Below are 18406 nucleotides of genomic sequence, written 5' to 3'. Positions count from 1 at the left end.
TCCCTCATCTTGCCATCCAAGACTGGCTCACACCCAGTGACCCCTGCCTTAGCAAGCAGAGGACAGCTCAAAAATGGTTCAGGTCTGGAACCAAAGTGATGCACAGCAATAAGCATGAGCTCTGCCTCCTATGCTTAGGAGAGCCCTATAATATTGGAGCTTTCCTAATTTGCCAGCAATTTACAATGAAGGCTCATTTAAATATGGTCTCTAGATTAAAAGATGGGGGAAAGCTTTGTCCTCAGTTCCATTTGTAATTATTCTGTGCTTAGGATCAATGGTTTCGGTCTGTCTTGCCAAACACTGACTACTTAATCATGCTCTAGGTCCCCATAAATTTGGTCGGTTCCAGCGGGTCTATATGTAACAACCCTGTCCCCTCCCAAAAGGGCTGCTTTGATTGCCCCATAGACAGAACCCAGATGTTCATGTTCACTATCTCCAGGACTATCAGCTAAGGTCTGATCACATTCAAGCAGAATTCCTACCAACTTTTTCACTGGGATAGCTTTTCCCAATACTTGGATAAACTACCTGAATAATCAAGACCCTGGCTAAACTGATCCAGTCTGCAGCTTAATTTAATTGACTAGGGGCAAAGCCCATTGTCTCCAAGAATACAACGGGCGCTAGAGCTTGGCAGTGGGAAGAGGAAGGGGAGGAGTTGTCCAGTCTGTAAGGGCATGGGGTTGTCATGTGTGTTGTGTGGGAGGTTGTGGTGGCATGGTGGCAAATGAGGCCATGGGTGTGGAGATATGGGTGTCAAGAACCTGTGGTGTGGAATGTTCGTTGAGTGTGGGAGAGGACCGACCTTTGGGAATTGTGGCATAGTGGTTACAGATGAGCTTTCCAGAGCCATATCCTCAGATATGTGAAGGGAAAATCAGACTGGAGACTCTTCTTAGGGAAAGATTACATGGCAACCAATTCCCCCCAGTTCTGCGTCATTTCCCTTCTTGTGTGAATTAGGCCACATTCACCGAAATGCCCCTCTGCCCTAATATAGGGTAGTCACAGTACACAGGTGTCCACCCTGTTCCTTCTGTCTCCCATATTTTCACTGTTGGTAAAATGTTATGTGCCCACATGCTTCTTTCATGGTTGCTCCTTAGAAGAACGAATTTTTGTACCCTATTGCTTACTACCCAAAGGAGTCTCAAAGCGGTTTACAAACACCTTTTCCATTTGTCTCTCCACAATAGTCAACCTGTGAGGTATGTAGGGTTGTGAGAGATCTGAGAGAACTGGGAATGGGCTGCAGTGACCCAGCAGGCCTCAGGTGTCTCAAAGCATTTTCCAATCATCTTCCCCTTCTCTCCCCATAGCAGATTCCCCATGAGGGAGGTGGGGTAGTGCCTCACAGGGAAGCTGGCAACCCTAAGAGGAAGACTGTCTGTGCACAGCAGTCTTGACCTTAGTAAGGTTTTTAATACTGTTTTTTTATTTGCCAGGCCAAGGTTATTTGCCAGTTACTATTTCAGTTACGATGTGTCTCCAGACATTTACTTGTTCTCTATTTAGTTTCAGGCTGTAAATATTTATTTAGATCTTCCTGCACTTTCCAGACTCACAGGACTGATGCTGGTCTGCCTGTCTGCGCCCCAGAATATAAACAGTTGCTGATAAGGTCTGGCCATAACCCATAGGCCAGGAGGGACACTCCTGCACCACTACCTCCCAACTGCAGGCAAAAATGGCTCCTTTAAAGGCCGGACTTTGAGGCATTGTACAATTTTGAAGTCCCACCTTCAAATCTCCAGGAATATTTCCAACCCAGGGGTAGCCAACCTCCAGGTGTGGCCTGGAGAGCTCTTGGAATTACAGCTCACCTGCAGAGTATAAAGACCAGCTCCCCAGGCAGAAAGGGATACTTTGGACAGGGTTGTGGTAGAGAAGAAACATTTAAGGCTTCCCACACAGGTTGTTGTTGTTGAATTGAAAGACTTGAGGCCTACTGCACAGGGTTGTTGTGCAGATGAAACAGGAGACAAAAGAGCCAGCTTCCTCTGCAGAATAACGCTGTGCAGTGGCCTCAAATCTGCAGAGAGTTGCAAAGAAGAAAGACACATGGCTTGGCTGTGTCTAACCCCCGGCCAGAGCAGTATTTGAAGTGAGAAGGGGCTTTTCTGTGGCCTCCCTGTCAGCCAACTGTTTGGCTGAAGGGGAAAGTCCCCCCCCCTCAAAAGGAAGGCCCTCAGTCTCCCTTGCGTTGCTCTTGGAAAGGCCTCCTTCCCTCAGTCAGGGGCTGTCAGAGGCTCCTTCGCAGCAGGCCTGAAGGGAGGGAGGGGGAGCACTCTGCAGCCTCCTGCCAGCTCTGTCAGGGTTCTGAGGCAATTTGCAGTTGGACATGGCAGTTAGGACAGCCTTGGGGCGAAAAGGGCTGGCACAGCCTATCCAAGCCTCTGTTCTCATCCCCCTTGGCAGCCCTACTGACCTCCTCTCCCTTTGGTGGTCAGGAGCAGACTGGCAGCCAGACTGGGTTGGGTGAATGGAATTTTGGTCTGTCCTGGTGAGGGGCCAATAGGAAGGCATTTTGCGCGCCTCCCCGTTGGCTGCTTGGCCCTGGATGGACACTCGGAGGGCCCAATCAGGAGCCGCTTCACGGCTCCTGATTGGGCACTCTGAGTTTTTATCCTGGACAGGGCCCGCCCTAACTCCTCCCCAGGTGGCCTTACTCTTTTATTTAATAGGACCCTGTCCTATTTAAAGATGTGGGCAAACACTCTGCAGATGTATTAACTAAATCTATGGCATCTGTCCACAGTTCTCAGGAAACACTCATGGATACTCTTAGAGTCAATACTGAAACCCGGTTCATATTCCTATGCACCAGAATACTTCTTTTAACAATTAACACCATATTTTAAAATATAAGCCTTGGATATAGTTGAGAAGGTATTTCATATTTCTAGGTGTCTAAGCAATAAATAGACCCTGAAGTATTTCCAACTACTAAGAACATTATTTTGAATGCAAACTTGCCTCCTGATACCCTTGACAGACAGTTTAAAAATAATTCTTGTTCTTCTAAGAGCATCCTTTCACCCAACCTTAAAAGCAGTTTTTTCAAGCATTGCTGAATTGTGCTAAAATCACATATATCTTTTTATATTTGACTTTTGAGCCTACTATGGGGCTTACCTTTTTAATTTACAACATTTAGAAAAAAGAGATGTCTCTATTCATTTTCTTGTATGATACAACATAGAAAACAAAAGAAAGTGTCAGCCATTGACATGATATTAAAAGCAAGTGTGAAAAAAGCTGTAAAATGTAGGCTACAATCTGGAAAAATTAACGGTAATTCGGGTGTCCAACAGTGCTCTTGTGCTGTGCTTCTTAAGCCAGGTGGTTCACAAGAATTCCCTGCTGAAACTGGACAGGATTCAAATGACTTGGCAAGAGTATCTACTATTCAAAGAAGAAAAAGCCAACAAATTTTGTTGGGTATATGAAAGTCCTTGAATATGACTTTAGCCGTTATTTAACATGTGGTCATCATATGGTCATTGCATTCTAATATCTAGTCTTCCCTGTTTTTTCTCCTAGTTCAGTAATATTTTAATTTGTTAGTTTAAAAGTGCTTGAACCAATCACGGTAATGCAGTTAAAACTGAGATAGTAGCTGAAACACATTAGTTATAACAGCATGCATTATATTTAAAAGGCTATTATTTAAACATCAGCTCTAAATACAGATTTCCAAAATAAAACACTAAATAAATCAATTATCTTTATTTCTGAGTGTAATGACTATCAATTCACTGGCTCATTTTTAGAGTACATAGAAATTCATAATAAGTACTCAAGTCTTTAGCAGTACTAGTTAATTTTTTTAATGCTGTAATATTCTATACTAAAATAGTCTCTTCTGCCCTCTGATGTGTGTGGATCAGTTCCAGAGAATTGAATAGTTGTTGCCATGGTGTGTCAAAAGGAAGCTTGACATGCTCTCAAGTATCATTCTAATGGGAGCTGAACTATTTAATATGAAGTCTCATGAAGATTTAATGATAATTCAAAAAGCATTTTGTTTACCTTTGTGAATGTTTGTAGCAGAACATTTGGACTATAAGAAGCTACATGTATTGTAATAATAGAAAAGTAATGTCACATGGAATATTTGGTAAATGGCCTTGTGATGGAACAGAAAAAATCTTGACAATTTGCAGTCCTTCCTTTGGGGCAAAATACTTTTGACAGCTATAGGGAACATAGAAGCTGGATCAGCAGTGCATGTTGAAGGTTTCATAGTAGCAAGTACTGTCTTCCTGTGCAAGGGTAAAACAATTATAATGTTAGGAGATATCTCAAATACAGACAAGTAGCCACAATGGAAGTGAATTGCAGTGCACTGGAAGACTACAGTAGAGAAGAGATTTAACTATCCTCTTCCCCACACCATTTCTACTGTTCACAGGGTGAACAGTAACTGAGGTTAGGGAAATTTTGCAGGCAAAAGCAGCAAACTCCCTGCCCCATTGCCATGCTCCTAATCTGAATATTGTTCCCTCCCTTCTTATGTTTGTTATATTCCTCCCTAAAAAAAATTAAGGCAATCCATTCACAGATAGTCATATTACCAATCTGTTGGTAATCCCTGATGCTAAAGACATTTGCCTGGGCTCAATCAGATCAAAGAGAAACCGCTGATCCCACAAAGTTAAAGCAGAGAAGAGAATCGGCCATGGCTGTTTATTCCAATAATGTTCTCCAGTGTGTTTTCTTTAAATTTGTATAGTAGGAAATATGCCAGAACACGGTCCTATGTTTTAATCACGCTTTTGAAGGATACTCCTTCCTCAGTGGCAATCTCCTCTATTTAGTAAATACAATTTTTTAAATTTTTTCAATTATACTGTTCCTCTATTCACTTATAGCAGTGGTCCCCAACCTTTTTATCACCGGGGACCAGTCAATGCTTGACAATTTTAATGAGGCCCGGGGGGGGGTAGTCTTTTGCCGAGGGACGTCGCCGCTGCCTGACCCCTTGCTCCACTTGCTTTCCCACCGGCGCACCTGACTTCCCGCTGGTGCCCACTGAGGGGGTGCTGCCAGCAGCAGCTGTGCAGTGCCATGCCGAGAGGAAGCCCCAGCAATGGCGGTCGCTGGAAAGCACCAAAGGTGATCTGGCAGCAGAGTGGCAGGGCAGCCCCCGAGGCAGCAGCCAGGGAGGAAGATGAGGAGGAGCCGCGGCCCACTACCAACTGATCCACAGACCAGTCCCGGTCCCCGGACCGGTGGTTGGGGACCACTGACTTATAGTATCAAATAGGCTTTCTGCTCATAATATTATGGAAAATCCTCTGCCTGAAAAGCTAAATTGGATTCTGTGGTAGTGAAAAGCTGGGTATAAAAGCCAACTCTTCATGGCCTCCATTTCTGGATTTAAGTATCCACATATATTGACTTACATACATTGAAAAGGGTAGCTTCAGCAGGATTCTTATTAGGCCTTGTCTTGTCTTATTTTAGTGTTGCATAATTTTAAAATGGAAGATATAGCTTAAGTTTGTGCCTATATCTGCATATTTGAGTTGAGGGGAAAACTGTTTTAGACTGCACTCTCATATTTTGAATGCTTGTTTCTTGTGAAGCTGCTTACCTTTGTGATCTATAGATCTCCCTAAAACGCATTTTCTATCCGCCACTGGGTTTCAGATCATCTTCATAGAATCAGGCAAACTGGGAAATGTTTCTTATAATAGCTCTATTTGAAGTAAGTAGTCTTCCCAGCAAAACAGTATGACAGTATTTTATTCTGAGAAGTACACTTTGTTGAGTAGTGTAAGTAACTTGATGATGATGATGATGATAATAATAATAAAAATAATTTTGTTATAGACTCATAACCCTGTCTGTGGCATAGTTACTTCATTCTAAAATCAATGAGTTTAGATAGGAGTGACATTGCATGGCAGGTTACCACACTAATGCTGCTTAAAAATGCAGACATATTAGAAATACTCCTACTATACCCAGTACATTTTGCAGTATTTCGATTATAGGAAGAGAATAAACAATAGCACTAACAGTTGTGATATATGGAAAAATAATTATCATATAAAATGAGTAACTATAAGGGAAGTGTCTTTTATATATAGCTTGGGAAGATCTGGTATGCATAATGGGATGTATGCAAACAGAATAATCTCTGTCAGTATGCAAGTTGGTCATCTGAACTTGAAGCAATCTAATTAAGATCACATTGCAGACGAAAATGGATGTAAGTAGCTGATTAAATCCACTTCTCCATTTTACTGTATTTGCCGGCATATAAGATGACTTTCCCCCCCTGAAAAACATGCCTCCAAATGGGGGGGTCATCCTATACGCCGGGTGCACTTCAGTTGGGATAGATATAGCTGCCCATAGTGGCCTCCCGATGCTCGCCCGGTGCCCATAGTGTAAGGTGACCAGAATTAAGGGATGCCAAGATGGAGGTGGCGGCGGCGCTCCCCCGTCACTGGGCTCACCAACTCTGCTGCTGTCTTGTGAACTCCTCCGGGCTCGGAACTCGCTGGGCCCACCAAACTTATGCCTGCGTGCATGCCCCACCTCGCCACGGCATCAACAGGCCCTCCGTCCCACAAAATACTCTGAAGCGGGAGGGGGGAGAGAGAGAGAGCTCCTGAAGGGCCGGCCGGGTGAGCCAGTGGCAAAGAAGTAGAGAAGGAGGAGGATGCTGGGGGGGGGAGGTGCCAGCCTCTGCTCCCCTCCCTTCTCCTTTCGCGGTTTCTGGTGTTTTGAAGCCGCTCCCGTTCAGTAAGAGAGCACATGCAGCCAGCCCGGTGCTGGGGCCTGAAAGCTTGGTGCGCAGGGAATGCTACTCCTTGCTCTGCCCTCCGCTCGCTTGCTCGCTCCCTCTTTGTTTGCAGTTAAATAAGGAGAGGAAGCTGTTTCAGTTCAATGCACAGAGGTGCCGCCTCAGAGAGAGAGAGAGAGAGAGAGAGAGAGAGAGAGAGAGAGAGAGAGAGAGAGTTACCCCTCTCCTCTCGCCTTTTTTTGGGGAAGGGAGGTAATCACTAATCCAAGCATAGTTTCTTGCTTTCTTTTCTTTTTTAATGGCTCTTTCTCTTTCTCCCTCTCTCCTCCTCCCCCATTCTGATGCTCTTTTACATTTTATTTGGTGTGTGGAAGAGGGAGTAGTCTTATACGTCGAGTATATAACAAACTCTATATTTTGAGTGGAAGTGTTGTGGGGTGGTCTTATACACCCAGTCGTCTTATACGCTGGCAAATGCGGTATTTAAAATATTTCTAGGCTCCACAAATGGCCAACATTCCCCTCCTCCAAATTACTTGGCAAAGGGGTAATTTCTCTGGGTTTGTGCAGTGAAGAAGTAAGATGCAGTTTCTGCTTTGTGTAATAGTGTAGTGGTAATAGATATAAAGTACTACTTCCCTGGCATTTTATTTCAACTTGAATTTAACTTCCAAGGACAAACCTTCTTAGTTCCTACTGACGGTAGAAAAGAATAAAGAAAAGTCATGGTCAAACTTAAATAAGAACTTTGTGTAACATCTATCATTGTATTCCAATAAAGCAGTTATAACATCTGATTCTAATTCTATGCGAGGCTCAGTTCATGAACATGAAGATTCAAGGCATCTGAACATGTAAAAATGCCTTACTCAATAACCCTGATAGTAAAGCAGAAAACCCTGTCATAAAACACATAAATAGCTGTTCCAGGCAGCTATGTTGCTTTTTCAGATGTACTTAGCAATTCATAAACATCTTTGCAGACCTTGGTATTTCTATAGCAAAAAGAATAACTGAAATTTGATAAAACACTGTGTTCCTAGGTCTTGATTGAATTTGAAAAGGATGTATTTGGTTTGCAAAATGAAATGAAAAGTTTCTTGCTCTGTAGGAATTTGTAGTGTGAAACTACTTTAGCTCTATGTAATATTTATATATACTAGAAATATAGCCCATTGCAGATTGAAATGCAATGGGTGCTAGCAGTTAATTCCCCCCCCCCCTCCGTGGAGCAGCCTACCTAAAGTGTAGGAGGGAGGAAGAGCGGAGAGCCATTCGGAGGCATTCTCCCTCCCTCTCTGAGTTTCGTCCTTCCGGCTGCCCTGGCCGGTCGTCGCGAGCTCCTCAGGCTCTTCTCCCCGCCCCACGGAGTGGGCACACAGGCCGCGCGGCAGGCCCTGCAGCCTTGATGAGCAAGGCGAGCTTGGCTGGCTGGCTGATGGGTGGGAGAAGGAGGCTTCGGCCCAGCGGCAGCAGCAGAGGTCAGCGCAGCAGCAAGAGGCGGTGGAGGCATAGCTGCTGGGTGCGGGGGTGTCAGGGGCGGCGCGGACGTCTCCGGCGGCGCCGCTCATGAGGCCGCGAACTCGGCGGCGGGCTGTGGGGCTCGGTGTTGTTGAGGAGGCGGCGGTCCAGCTTCTTCTGCGTGGGCGACAGCTGATCCTGCAGGCGCTGCTTCCGCCAGTCCAGGTAGCACCTCCGCAGTGGCCGCTCCGACAGCGTCTCCGACCCGAGTGCCATGCACCCCACCACGCTTCCGGCACGGCAGCCACTCCGTCGCAGAGAGTGGCAGGAAGGGCAGAAAGAGTCAGGCCGCTTTTTTTTTTTTTTTTTTTAAGTTTTGCCTGCTTCTAACATTGTTTTTCAAACACGATTTTGCACAGCCTAATAGAAGTTATATGCCCTGCTGCATGCAGCATCATTTAATTACCATAACCCTAAAGGAGAAATTATTTCACTTATTATTATTTCACTTATTGTGCAAATGCAAAAGAAGCCACAAGAAATTAAACTCCACAGCCATAACTGTTGTGCAGCCACAAAATGGTCTGTCAGCTGCTTAAGTCAGATGGTGGCAAAGAAATCGGAAGCTGGTCTTGGCTCATAAAAAATCATGGCAGTCAAAAATAAGTATGTTTGCCTACCATATATGTTAGTGGCTCCTCTACTTAGGAGTAACACTTAAAGTGCAAAGTACTTAAAATACCTCTAACTGCATTGAAATCCAGAAGGGAAGCTTCATGGGAAAGGAGCATTTTTTGAAGTGGCCCATCCTCAAGCTCTGTCCATGGTTAAGCAGTTGTGAGCAAGATGGTTTGTTATCCACCTTGGTGGCCTTAAGAGGTTAGAAAGGTAAAGTAAAATACAATAATAATCATATAAAAGAATCGTAAATAAATTTTCCAGCATAATTTCTGTGAAAAGGTTGATAATTAGCATTTTCCTTACTGTTTACATGTTGGCAGAACAACAAACTGAGCAATCTTAAAATCAGAAGATGCAGCAATGACCTTTTTTTGTTTTTTGTAAGAATAGATATGGTCTTTCTGGGATAAGATAAGGGGCCATACACAAAGGGCTAGTGATGGCTGGGATCATAGCTGGGTTGCTAATTATGAGTGTCATCTACCAATACTCCTTTAAAGAGAGCCAGCTTGGTGTAGTGGTTAGGAGCGCAGACTTCTAATTTGGTGTGCCAGGTTTGATTTCCTGCTCCTCCACATGCAGCCAGCTGGGTAACCTTGGGCTCGCCTAACTCTGATAAAGTTGTTCTGACCGAGCAGTAATATCAGGGCTCTCTCAGCCTCACCCACCTCACAGGGTGTCTATTGTGGGGAGAGGAAAGGCGATTGTAAGCCGCTTTGAGCCTCCTTCGGGTAGAGAAAAGCAGCATATAAGAACCAACTCTTCTTCTTCTAAATGCTTGTTCATTTTCTCAAAAAAACTCTTAAGGCAGGACATCCCTTTGCAGAAACCATGCTGACTTTTCCTTCAGCATGTTATGTTCCTCCATGTGCCTAATAATTCTAATTTTATTAAAGTTTATACTAACTTGCCTGCAATAGATATTAGGCTGACTGACCTGTAATTTCTTGGTTTGCTCTGGATCTTTCTCTCTCTTTTTAAATTGGTGTCACATTTGTACTTTCCAGTCTTCTGATACAGTGGCTGAATTTAGTGATAGGATACATAGTAGTAGTTCAGTAATCTCACATTTGAGTTCCTTAAGAAGTCTTGGGCTTATCCCATCAGGATCTGGAGGCTTATTGGTTTTCCCATTAGGTCTAGAATGTAATCTCTGGTCTCTGGTCACCCCAGTTTGAATAAGTTATTTGTATTTGATTATAAAATCATGTGCATGTTTCTCTTCATGATATTTCCCATTAAAGGCAGTAACCATTCTGAACAATTAGTTTTAAAAACATTGATGTCATTAATGAGTTAAAACTGAGGCATACAGTTTTAGGATAGATGAGTTACAGTGCTGTTTTATGGAGTGTTACTCAACTTATTGTGAAATAAGTTCTTGCCCACTTTGTCAGCTGTGTCTGAAAATTTTCCAGAACATAGTTGTTGCCTGAGTGCTGGTTCTGGGGCCATTCCTAGACTGCTAAGCTTCTGGGGGTAGAAGGAGTGTGATATTACAGAGAATAGGTATATCCCGTATATCCCGATTAGTAGGATTTCAGCTGTTAATATTTTTCCTTGTATAGGTTGAGCTTCTGTTTATTCATCTTAATCCTATCCATTATTGATTTCAGTCAGTTATTCACTGAGGAAAATGATGGACCTTCTTAGGAGAAAAAGGACAAAATAAAGTAGTGTGTGCTCAGCATACTCCTAATGCAACCTTGAATCTCCTAATACAGGAAGACATTGAAGGTGATCATTTGAGGGGGAAGGACCAGAGGTACTTTATCTACAGAACCAAATGATGCCAAGGTAAAAAGAGTCCAGTAGCACTTTAACAGATTTGTGGCAGAATGTGCAATTATGAGTCTATGCTCACTTTTTCAGATATCCTGCCAGAAATTTTGTTAATCTTGAAAGTGCCACTGGATTCATGTAAACCATCCCGAGACGATACTTTGAGAGGGGTGGTATATACATATCTATCTATATCTATATAGATAAATAAATTTGCTCTTTTATACTGCTACAGACTAACATGGCTATCTGTTGCCAAAGTATGAACAGAATTACTGCAAAGTAAAACCTCTTACTCAAATTCTAGATACTCCAGAAGGATGTATAGTGAATCACTAGTACTGAATGTTCGATGTTTTGCCAATAGGGAGATAAAGTTGGAATGTAAGGTTTCCCTGTTCTTTTATGTATCCTGAGGAAGAATCACAGTTTATTTGGTCATGGAATTTATCTTAGATCAGTACGGATATGACTGAAAAGATAATGTTGTGATTTATTTGTGATCGAGTCAAACATCTCCTGTAGTCATTTGAAAGGAATACGTATTCCAGTCAATTCTGTAGATTAGCCAGCATGCTACTTTGATTGCCAGGAAAGAGACGTCAATTGAGATAAATTTGGGAGAAAAATGAAGGGAACATACAGGAATATATGCCCAATTTAGCTGTTAACTATATTGGGGACAGAAGAAAGAAAATGTTATTATAATCTATATAGGAAAGTAAAGAATAGCCGGTTACTGCCTTGTGCCCACCTTCAGTATTGAAAAATAACACCATTACAGGTATGCTTGGTTTATTTATATCTCAGTTTTATTCAGAAAGGCATATTTATGCTAGCTGTACTCTAAAGTTCCTGAGTTCAGAGGCTGATGTATTACTGTAATTTTATTTAATTAGCCCTTGTATGGCAATATTTGTGATATTGCATCAGTCAAGTTCTTTGTTCTGAATGTAGATATTTTAGCAATATATTGAGATAGTCTTTTGAAAAAAAACATACAACTCCTATAAATGAATGGTAGAATTCAACAATGTTCTTGGTTGAGGAAGTTTTCTTTCTTTGCATGTAGGGCCTGTGCATATGTATGGGCAGTTTCTGTAGATTTGGCATTTGACTTGCATCAACTCTGAAAAGAATCTCTGGGTGGTACAAGGGGAGGTAGAAAAGGTCAGTTCCATGAGTGGGTTTTTGATTCCAATCTATTAATATTTTTAAAAACCCCAACAATGTATAATACCTATGAACTTCAATGGCCCATGATTGCCAGCCACGCTTACCATGCTTGGCTCCCATGAGCAATTGGATACCCTTTATGGATATTGCTGAAGTTTGTGTTGAGCAGCTTTGAGCCAGTGAAATAGCCACATTCTACAGAGCCAGATCCTTGTGCTTTTTATATTTTACCATTCCTGATATTATCCTCTAAGCTGCTGGCCACAGTTGCCATTTCAAGAAACAAAAAATAACCAAACGAAACTGGAATTCCCATTATTATACCATTCTACTATTTTAAATATAAGGCAATATATGTCATGGTATAATAGCATTAACATGTTCAAGCTGATTGAAAAGCTATGGAGATATGCCTCCACAGGCAATAGTAAACAGATAAGGAAGCAGATAACTGATCATAGCAAACACTGAAGGCATGTAGACTCCTCAAAAGTTAGACTCAAGTAAGATTCATTATGTGCCTTTAACAACTGGGGTTCTTAAATATAGTCCAGTAGTAGAAATAAAGATGTAATATCACCAGTTTTTATTTTTTTTAAGCCTATAACCATTCCAAACAACTGGAATTGGCAATCCACTATGCCTTCTAACATATTTGACAGAGCAGCACAATCCTGTTAGAAGAACACATTTGGATACATCTGAATACTTTGCTGAACAAGTTGCTCTATCTTGTGATGGGCAAGCACGATGTGAGCTAAACCTGTGGGTGCTGGAGCTTCTCTGCATAAAACATTAGATATTATTGGAAATATTGTAAGCATTTTGCTGATTAGTTTTCTTAGCTTCTCCTGGATGGAACACATTGAATTGTCAGAAGGAAGAGAACTGAAAGTATGGATTAAACAGAGGATTTTCAGACTCATTTATGCTCTCCTGTCATGAGACAGTCTAATTCAGTGGTTCTCAAGCTAAGGGTTGTGACCCCAATTGGGGTCGCCAGGTCCCTTATTTGGGGTCCCCAGGTTGGTTGCCGCTGCCACCACTGTGGCGGGGGCGGCAAGCGGCAGCAATGGCAAGCAGCAGTAGCCAGTGCTGGTGGCTGGCGGTGGCGGCGACTGGCGGTGGTTGGCAGCGGCAGGCAGCAGCAGGTGGCGGGTGGCAGCAGAGCCACTCCAATGGCTGCGTCCACGCTGCCCAACTGTTCTGTGCCTGTGCGTGTGCATGCTGCCAGCACGTATGCACATGCATATGCTGCTGTGACTCACGCAGCCCGTGCACATGTGCCCACTGCCGCCATATTTGGTGTCACAAGGTAAGAGCAGTTGAGAACCGCTGGTCTAATAGGATATTTCCACTGTTGCTTGGATTGCTACATGTGGCAGGAAGAGAAAGGTTATAAGTCCAGCCTTATATGCATGAAAGGTAAACAATGGCCTGGTCATTATGGCTGCACGAAGCCTTCAGTGGTAGCTGTGGCTCCTGCTGCTTCTTCGCATTCTTAAATCAAGCCCTGCTTATTTAAACATGCTTTGGAATAAGGATGCCACAGTAATTTGTTAGGTTTGATTTCTTATAGTATTGTAGATCTGTCAAGTTGATTAATTGCTCCTTCTTACGCCTAACACCATCCAGTTTAATTTCTACTGGAGTAGAAAAGAGGAAATATTAGTTACTAGATGCAAAATGCCTGCTAATGCTGCTTGGAAAGGGGAAGAAAAGTAGATTCACTGAACATTCGGTACATTTCTTTATTTAGATTTAGATTTATCCCCGCCACTCCCGAAGCCAGTCCGGCTTACAGAACCACAGAGAACTGTGTGAAAAGGCTGCAAAGGACAGTGTTGAATATTTCCCTTTTGGTGACAATTTCAAATCTACAGTAAAGGGATTTCTTCAGACTATTTGGAGGGAGTGACTTCTCGGTTTCATTTTTTGCCACAGTTTTCTAAGTTTAAACAAGATGTATCACTTCAATTATAATCCCTATTGCAACGGTTGTAAAGAACAGCTTTAAATTTATAAGAAGCACTTCTCTTTTAGATGTGAAATGTTTTGCCCATTTCATCACTTCTTGGAGGGGGACACATGTCAGTTTAAAAGATTGCTTTTGGCAGTCTTTGCACAGGGATTAGATGATTGCATTTAACATTTAAACCCTTTAGAACCAGTAGGTCTACGCATATATTTGTGCAAGTGGTGAAGTGAAAAGCACCTTGGTCATAGCATTGGGTGGAAACTGCTATCCCAAAAATGTAGAAAAAATGCTGAATGCTGGATATTGGCAACAGGAATAGTTGTTTCTCTGGATATGGCAGATATATACCTTGATGTAGATCAGAAGTCTCAGTGGAAATAGTACTGATCCTAACTAAGGATTGACGCGAACTGGTTCATGACCTTAAATTCGTCATGAATTTGGCCAGTTTGTCCCCCTCTCCAAACCCAGGTTCTGAAGAGATGCCTTCCCCAAACATTTCCAAGACCTTTTCTCCACTTGGGTTCAGGCTATTTAAACTCCCTGTTTTGTTTCCCCTCGTCCAAATGGAGGGAAAAGAAACAGGTTTTATATAGCTGCCAGCCATTTCCTCCTATATCATCATCATTATTGTAATTATTATTATTGTATTTAATAATGACTCTATCTCATAATACTCAGGGTAATTTAAAATAGAGGTATAACATAAAAATTGCTATAAAATATAAATTAAATAAATACATTACATTATTATAATATAAAACATATCAAACAGTTGTCTGCTCTCTTATCATGGGAGAGAAAGGGGGGCTTACAGTCCATTGCTGCTTGCCCAGTGGATCCTGATAGGGAGGTTAATAGATTAGTGGTTTTAGGCCTCAACCACAGCCCTGGTGGAATACCTCTGTTTTATAAGCCCTGCAGAATTGTCTGAGATCCCACAGGGCTCTGATCTCAGTTGGCAGAGCATTGCACCAGGCCTGAGTGAAGTAAATTTGATCTCTTTGAGTCTAGGATTCTTAAGCATATTCTGCTCGTTAGATCTTAATGCTCTCTGGGGGACATAGTGGGAGAGGCGGTCACTTAGGTACAAAGGTCAAAGACACTTTAGTTCTTAAAAGAAAGAATTAAGACCTTGAATCTGATTTGGTCTTCAATCTGAAGTCAGTGCAGCTGAGTGAGGACAGGTCATATAGGGGCCATCCAACAGGCCCCAGTATGGACCTATGCAGCCTCATTCTGGACAAGTTGAAGTTTCTGGGTCAGTCTCAGCCCTGCAAAGAACAAGTTACAATAATCCATTCTGGATTACAGCTAGTCACTTCTGAAGTAAATTTTACTGTAACTTCTGAGGCACACACTCTGCCCTTCCTTGGGAAAAACCTTGGTTAACTTTATCTGCCCCAGATTTACCAAGGAAACCAGAAATTATAATGTTTGTGTGTGTGTGTGTGTGTGTGTGTGTGTATATATATATATATATATATATATATATATATATATATATATATATATATATATATATATATATATATATATATATATATATATATATATATATATATATATATATATATATATATATATATATATATTAGTGAAAAGTCTGTCAGTTGGATATTTATGATCTATTTTCTCATCACCAGAAAAAGAAGCCCCCGAACTCAGTACAGAGGTGTTGACCCACCACTTGACCCGCAGAGTGATTTCCTGACAATTCTATTCATTTGTGGCAACTTTGGGGACATGTGTCAACTAGGTATAGTCCTTTGACTGCTTCCATTTGGTTTCTTTGATAACTATAGCCTTTTCCTAATAGTGTTCTTGTCCCCACTGAAAATTCCAATTGCAGTACACTTGTCCCCAATATTAGTAGTGATCTCTGGTGTCAGGGAAGATCATCTGCCTTTAATCTGTTTGTCTGGTAACACTCCTGACTTTTTCTGTACCCTAGTGAATCCATTCTCTGTATTTAGCCCTAATCTACAAAATGATATATGTGACACATTTGAAGAGAATTTGTTAAAACAATGATCACAGTGCTCTTGCAGACCTTTCCTGTGCCTAAAAGATATGAACAAAGCAAAACATTCTTGTATTATTGCCTTAGAAATCTTCTAACCTTGAGGGCTTGCAAACTGTTACTTCAGTATGCATACATATTCTTCACTGACCTAAATTGCAAGAGACCAACTTCAGACATCATTATATAAAAACTAATTTTTAACACTGAGTTAGTCTAACACACTCTGTTACTGCAAATGGCTCTTCAGAAGTAAAGCATTACAGATACATTAGGAAATCTGCCAAAGAAATAATTACTGCAATATTAGATGTCACATTAACTTAAATATTATTCTTATTGTGTACCAGTAACCAGAATGCAGTTTCTATTCTGCATTTCTTTGTAGCACTAGTGTAGAAATTGATTCACATTTATTTTCTAAATCTGCAATCCTCAGCATAACCTTCAGAAGCAGTTTAACAAACATAATAGCAGATAAAAATGGAGATTTCTGCAGCAATAGTATCCACAAGCAACTGAATTTATTATTGGCTTTTCTTCCCCAGAAGTCATTTAAGCTGTTTGGTGCAGCTATATTATTCTACACCCCACAGTTAAAATTGCATATTCTAATCTGGACCAGACAAACAAATACATAAAAAAGGGTCAAGAAATTGAAAGAAACCACAGAAGTAGATATGGAGAATATGGTTTTTCCAAGATGTGTTGCCAATGATACATAATCTCAAAATGAACATTTCAAATATGTTATTAAATATGTTATACCGTTGACTTTTTATATATAGGTTGCTATTAATTTAAAAAATGAATGTTATTGATGTTCAACGGTGAGTGATATGCCAATTTATGTGTAATTGAGAATCTGTTTCTCAGACCTTTTGTCCAACTCATTTCAGGGGTTCAGGCCATCTAAACCTAGCAGCTGGGTAGGGCGATCCACCAGTCCACTGTAAGGTTTAAATGGCTGCAAGTAATTTCAACTATCCATTTTGCTTCCCCATTCTGTGTAGAGGGAAGAGAATTAGACTGTTGAAATGGCTGCCAGTCAATACACTGATTGGTATTGCTTCTCCCCATTTCAAAGCATGAGGGAACAAAATTGATTTCTAAAATGGCTGACAACCATTGAAACCTTCAGAAGGCTCAGCAGGGATTTGCACGTGTATTAGGTGGCTGGCACACCAGCCAAGTCACACTGTCAACTGAGGCTTGTACATTCAATACTTAGAGTCAATGGGATGGGGAATCCCCTGAAGGAAAAAATCTCCTGGACCAGTATAGCAACCACCTGAACTCACAGTCCAATATTGCTGGAAGACCAGGAAACCTGGTGGGACAAGTTCTTTTAAGGCTACCATTTCACCCTTCCTCACCCAGGTCTCAGTCACGCATGCCAGGTCTACTCTGTGATCTGCAAAACAAGCTTGTAGAGGTGATGTTTTGTTTTGAATAGACCTGGCATTGCACAGTATCAGTGTTGGATTTGAGATCTCCTGCATCTCTTGGAATTGGATGAATGTTAGAAAAGTTTTGAACATTTATGCTCTGATCTCTTCTATTTCCATATCTTCTCCCACCATCATATTTCCCTTACCCCTGGATCACTGGACTCTCTAGCCCCATTTAGATCTTCCCCCATTCCCATCCATGTCTGTGCATGGTATGTTCGCCTGTAGCCTCACCCCCTGGTTGCCAGGAACCGTATCCCACTCCTTGTGCCACAGATCATCCCATGACCTCACAAAAATTCCCTAGGCACGTTGTTGTGTTTGTAGGCCCTTTAACTTCCCCCAACAACAATTATTTACATCAACCACCTAAATTAATATATCCAAAAATTCCAAAAAATACTCCCTTTCCCCATATAAAATTTAACTATACTATATTAAGGGGTCTGATTATTCTGATCTCTCAGCATGGGATTCCTAGCATGATTAGACCCAGTCTGTCTAAGATATGTCTATTTCTTTTTGGCAGGTGATAGAAAAAATTGTGCAATCTTTTTTAGGTGAGCTTCGGGAACCATGGGGCTGCTGGGGGCTGCTTGAGGAGCCAGGATATATCTCTGTGCCTTTGTTGATGTTGATAAATCTCTTGTTGTTCCATGTAGTTTGTCAGATATAGATACCAGATGGCAATGTTGTCAAACTAATCTATCTGGTTGGTTCCAGGCTTCAGAAGTTCAGAGAGCCAGCTTGGTGAATGGTTAAAAGTGGCATCTTCTAATCTGGCAAGCTTGGTTGATTCCCTGCTCCTCCAACATGCAGCCAGCTGAGTGACTTTGAGCTAGTCAAAGTTCTGTTTGAAGCTGTTCTTGCAGAGCACTTTTTTCTCTTAGCTCCACCTATTTCACAGGGTGTATGTTGTGGCAACAGGAGTCAAAAGTGATTGTAAGCTGTTTTGAGACACTTTTGGGTATTGAAAAACGGGGTATAAAAAGCATATCTTCTTCCTGGGCTCTTTAGCTGTCACCCGGCTTAGGATGTCTCTTGTATTTGTCAGCTGAAGTCTAGGACTGGCCCACATTTATGGGGAA

At 41.8% G+C, this 18406-nt stretch overlaps 1 protein-coding gene across 10 annotated transcripts in view; it reads left to right on the top strand.

The window, feature by feature from the left end:
- Positions 1-18406, top strand: part of DLGAP1 (DLG associated protein 1) — a 338129-nt gene that overhangs the window by 22097 nt on the left and 297626 nt on the right. The window contains exon 1 of one of the 10 annotated variants that reach the window (XM_077352682.1): positions 15491-15603. The exons of the other annotated variants lie outside the window; for them this stretch is intronic. The gene's annotated coding sequence lies outside the window, so the exon portion shown is untranslated. Of the gene's footprint in view, positions 1-15490; positions 15604-18406 lie in introns of those variants that run through there. 10 annotated transcript variants of the gene reach the window in all.

The sequence above is a fragment of the Paroedura picta genome, chromosome 9 (assembly GCF_049243985.1).
Source record: "Paroedura picta isolate Pp20150507F chromosome 9, Ppicta_v3.0, whole genome shotgun sequence".
Lineage (NCBI taxonomy): Eukaryota > Metazoa > Chordata > Lepidosauria > Squamata > Gekkonidae > Paroedura > Paroedura picta.
The sequence above is the reverse complement of the archived record's forward strand: the minus strand, read 5'-3'. Positions and strand labels throughout refer to the sequence as shown.